The following is a 6,000-nucleotide window of genomic DNA, read 5'->3' as shown; positions in this document are numbered from 1 at the left end:
CAACAGAAGTGTGTCATGCAACAGTAACAATTTACAAATATTAGTGATCAATATAATCCAATTTACAGCCATTAGTGATCAAGATAATATAAAGTAAATTTAAATTTACTGGTGTACTAAGGAACAGAGATTTTTCTCATATTTCGATCAATGGAAATGTATATATATATAACAATTCTTCAGTATTATTAAACAAAAAAAAAAAAAATTTTTGAACAAGTGTATTCTAAATTTTGAGACATATTTATGATCTGAAATTAAATTGATTTAAACATATCAATTTATTTTTTTAGAGCAATTAGTTCAAGTATTATACATGTTTTTGAATTGCCTGTCACTGCTGTCTCCGTGGTGCTGAAAGGACAGCTCCCCTGTGAGACTATTAACAGAGATACTGACAATAGACGGAAAAACAGCGTGTGATCTAAAAAAGTTTATAGATATTTTAACATAGTATAGTTAAACTAGAGTGAAGTATTGAGTCCATGATGTTAAACAGAGAGTTTCACTTGATAATTCTTTTGAAGAAAACTGAAACAATTTTAATTATGAATAAATTTTTTTGTACGTTAGTGTTTACTAATATACTTTAGTTTGACTTGGATGTAATATTGATATAGATAACAATTTGATAGTGACACTATTTATGATTTAATCATAGATTTAGAACTATGGTGAATTTAAAGATATGTTTTGAGAAAGATATGTTTCGAATTATTTTAGTAAATATACATTAAATCATTCCTATAATTCATGCCCTCGGGAAAGCGAGTGTCTAGTTTCAAAATCCATAGCGCTTCTCTATTGAGCAAAAGTTTTCTCCAATTTCCCCCTCTTTTTGGACAGTATACTCTTTCCAAACCACAAACTTTAAATGAACTAATATTTCCTTGATGTGTCTCTCGGAAATGTTTCGCCGCTCCTGAAACATTGATTTTATTCAAGTTCTTGATATCTGCTATATGTTCAGCTATTCTCTTTTTTAAAGGTCTTATAGTGCATCCTACATATTGCTTGTTGCAGGTATTACAAGATATAACATATACCACATATGTAGTGTTACAATTAATAAAAGATTTTATAGAAAAAGAGATTTTAGTTGAAAAGGATGTTAAATTGTTGGAAATCATCATGTATTGACAAATGGTACATCTGTTGCCTCCACATTTACATGAACCTGTGTACTTTAGCCATGTGTTCGTTTTATCAGAGGTTTTTGGAAAGATGCTAGGTGAAATTTTGTTACCTATTGTGGTTGAATTTCTGGCCACAAAGTTACAACCTGTTCTTAAAATTTTCCTGAGATCCTGATCTTTGTCCAAAATTGGTAAATATCGTTTCATAATGGATATTATTTTATTATACTCGTTACTGTAAGGAGTGGAGAAAGTTAAAGATTTAGTTTGGTGATTGCTTCTTTTGGGGTTTTTTATTTTAGGACACAATAGTTCAGATCTGGATTTAGCTGTTACTTTATTTTTTGCTTTTTGCAATATTTGTTTGGAATAGCCCCGTGTCATGAGTCTATTGTCAATGACATTGCATTCAGCAAGAAAATCAGAACTATGGGTGCAAATTCGTTTTGCACGTGTATATTCTCCTATTGGAAGATTATTAATGACATGTTTTGGATGTGCACTCGACGCATGTAGGATTGAATTACCAGAAGTAGGTTTACGGTATAAACTACTAACAATATTAGGTTCTGAAGAGTCACCCGTTAGTGTGATATCAAGAAAGGATAAAGATGTTAAATTTTTATTGTATGTGAACTTAAGATTATCTTCATTATTGTTTATATATATTACAAAGTCCTCAATTTCTCTATATGGACCTGACCAGATGATCAATATATCATCAATAAAACGACCATAGTAATGTATATTATTTGCAAATGGATTAGAATTATTATAGATGTAACGTTCTTCCCACCAAGTTACATATATATTAGCTAATGAAGGGGAAAACTTAGCCCCCATAGAGCATCCCAAACTTTGCAAATAAAAGGAATTATCAAACAAAAAATAATTATGTTTTAATAGATGGAAAGTGACACTAAGAATATACTCTTTAAGATCGTCTGAATAGTTAGTATATTTTTGTAGTTGGTCACTAAGGGCTATAATGGCTTTATCATGTGGAATGGATGAGTATAAAGCACTGATGTCACATGTAACCCAACTATTTGCAAAGTTTGGGATGCTCTATGGGGGCTAAGTTTTCCCCTTCATTAGCTAATATATATGTAACTTGGTGGGAAGAACGTTACATCTATAATAATTCTAATCCATTTGCAAATAATATACATTACTATGGTCGTTTTATTGATGATATATTGATCATCTGGTCAGGTCCATATAGAGAAATTGAGGACTTTGTAATATATATAAACAATAATGAAGATAATCTTAAGTTCACATACAATAAAAATTTAACATCTTTATCCTTTCTTGATATCACACTAACGGGTGACTCTTCAGAACCTAATATTGTTAGTAGTTTATACCGTAAACCTACTTCTGGTAATTCAATCCTACATGCGTCGAGTGCACATCCAAAACATGTCATTAATAATCTTCCAATAGGAGAATATACACGTGCAAAACGAATTTGCACCCATAGTTCTGATTTTCTTGCTGAATGCAATGTCATTGACAATAGACTCATGACACGGGGCTATTCCAAACAAATATTGCAAAAAGCAAAAAATAAAGTAACAGCTAAATCCAGATCTGAACTATTGTGTCCTAAAATAAAAAACCCCAAAAGAAGCAATCACCAAACTAAATCTTTAACTTTCTCCACTCCTTACAGTAACGAGTATAATAAAATAATATCCATTATGAAACGATATTTACCAATTTTGGACAAAGATCAGGATCTCAGGAAAATTTTAAGAACAGGTTGTAACTTTGTGGCCAGAAATTCAACCACAATAGGTAACAAAATTTCACCTAGCATCTTTCCAAAAACCTCTGATAAAACGAACACATGGCTAAAGTACACAGGTTCATGTAAATGTGGAGGCAACAGATGTACCATTTGTCAATACATGATGATTTCCAACAATTTAACATCCTTTTCAACTAAAATCTCTTTTTCTATAAAATCTTTTATTAATTGTAACACTACATATGTGGTATATGTTATATCTTGTAATACCTGCAACAAGCAATATGTAGGATGCACTATAAGACCTTTAAAAAAGAGAATAGCTGAACATATAGCAGATATCAAGAACTTGAATAAAATCAATGTTTCAGGAGCGGCGAAACATTTCCGAGAGACACATCAAGGAAATATTAGTTCATTTAAAGTTTGTGGTTTGGAAAGAGTATACTGTCCAAAAAGAGGGGGAAATTGGAGAAAACTTTTGCTCAATAGAGAAGCGCTATGGATTTTGAAACTAGACACTCGCTTTCCCGAGGGCATGAATTATAGGAATGATTTAATGTATATTTACTAAAATAATTCGAAACATATCTTTCTCAAAACATATCTTTAAATTCACCATAGTTCTAAATCTATGATTAAATCATAAATAGTGTCACTATCAAATTGTTATCTATATCAATATTACATCCAAGTCAAACTAAAGTATATTAGTAAACACTAACGTACAAAAAAATTTATTCATAATTAAAATTGTTTCAGTTTTCTTCAAAAGAATTATCAAGTGAAACTCTCTGTTTAACATCATGGACTCAATACTTCACTCTAGTTTAACTATACTATGTTAAAATATCTATAAACTTTTTTAGATCACACGCTGTTTTTCCGTCTATTGTCAGTATCTCTGTTAATAGTCTCACAGGGGAGCTGTCCTTTCAGCACCACGGAGACAGCAGTGACAGGCAATTCAAAAACATGTATAATACTTGAACTAATTGCTCTAAAAAAATAAATTGATATGTTTAAATCAATTTAATTTCAGATCATAAATATGTCTCAAAATTTAGAATACACTTGTTCAAAAATTTTTTTTTTTGTTTAATAATACTGAAGAATTGTTATATATATATACATTTCCATTGATCGAAATATGAGAAAAATCTCTGTTCCTTAGTACACCAGTAAATTTAAATTTACTTTATATTATCTTGATCACTAATGGCTGTAAATTGGATTATATTGATCACTAATATTTGTAAATTGTTACTGTTGCATGACACACTTCTGTTGTAACCATAATAATGCATCTTTGACACAGTTAAAAAGATTGTTTTTTATTTAGAAAAGCCATTTCTACATTTTTTCATTATATCATATTTTAAGCAAACTATATAATAGGATGTCCATACATATCCATTAAAACAAAACAAAATCCATCTCTTATTTTTTATTTCAAAATCAGTACTCTTATAAATACATTTAAACAAATAATTGGAGCTGTTCATTCAGCACCACGGAGTTCATATGAATAGGACATATACACACGCACACGATACCGTGGTTACATTCCACTGTCTGCGGTAGTTATTCTATTTTTCTACCAACATTTCTTCTATTTGAATTATACTCATTTTCTCAGTAGATACCATGCACTTATTATTGTATATAATGATCGAGACAAAACGGAGGTGCGTTAATTTCGCTTTTTTGCTTTTTTGCTCTTTTGCTTTTGAAAAACTAGGAGGTTTATTCATTTCAGAACAATATATATTTTTTACAAAGTTAACTCCATACTAACAATGATTGTTAATTGTTCTTGATGTTTAATGTTTTTGTCATTCTTAACAGCAAAATATTATGACAACAGTTTGTCATTTACGAACATATATCTACATTTTTGTAACCGCTTATAAGTAAAACACCCTACAATCATGTTTGACGTCAATGCACACCTGATATCTAAATTAATTAGTCTACTAACATACCAGGCTTTTGTCAAGGAAATGTAACTAAGAGATGTATATACATTCACTTGATGTATGTAATTTTTTCCTTCTGTTGTGACAGTCATTTATTTTTGCGCTATTTGTGAGAATATAGATTACTCCTATAATATAATTCTATGATTTCAAACACCAAGAGGAAACTACGACACAAGTTTTGGTACTGATTGGATAGGGTTAAAATGTTTAAACCCAGCCCAAATTGATCACATGATAGATTTTCTTGACTATATATTTGTGAATTTTATCTGCTTAGAGCAAGCTATGATTAAGGACCCTAGTGGTCTGAAACGCGTAAGCGTGGTCCCGGGATTGTTGTTTTATCCCTTTTAAACATGACCTAATAAAACTGAATTTTTAATCATTGGAGTGCTGGATCTGCCTTTCCTTCACACTATAGTTGTTAGGACATACCTATATACGGATAGTACACAGGCAGTTGTTAGGACATACCTAAGTATGCCCTACCAACAGGGAATATGGTCAGACAGCCCTGGCAATGGCGGATTATAATGTGGGCGTTTCGGGCGGTCGCCCGGGGCCCGAGGCTGCCAGGGGGCCCATCGGGGCCCGAGGCTGCCAGGGGGCCCATCGGAGCCCGAGGCTGCCAGGGGGCCCATCGCGGCCCGAACCGCACACAAACTTAAAAAACTATGCAGCGCTACCGCGCTGCCTGCTTCCGACTGAATCTGCATCCGCAGGACGCAGATTCAGTTTGGTTGAATGCTGGAGCCTCGCTCCAGCATTCACTCTGCCGTGAGCGGCTCGGTGCAGGCAGGCGCGATGTAGTGACGTCATCGCGCCTGTCTGCACGGAGTCACTCATAGCACAGCACAGTGCAGAGGAGGAGAAGCATCGCATCCCCCACCGTCGTGGGAACCGGGATAGGTAAGCAATTATGTTTTCTTTTTTTATTAGGTACGTACATATGTGGCATTATGCTGTGTCAGCTATGGGGCATTATACTGTGTCAGCTATGGGGCATTATACTGTGTCACCTCTATGGGGCATTATACTGTGTCAGCTATGGGGCATTATACTGTGTCAGCTATGGGGCATTATACTGTGTCAGCTATGGGGCATTATACTGTGTCACCTCTATGGG

This window comes from Rhinoderma darwinii, chromosome 12 (genome assembly GCF_050947455.1).
Source record: "Rhinoderma darwinii isolate aRhiDar2 chromosome 12, aRhiDar2.hap1, whole genome shotgun sequence".
In the NCBI taxonomy this organism is placed as follows: Eukaryota; Metazoa; Chordata; class Amphibia; order Anura; family Rhinodermatidae; genus Rhinoderma; species Rhinoderma darwinii.
Note: the sequence above shows the minus strand (reverse complement) of the source record.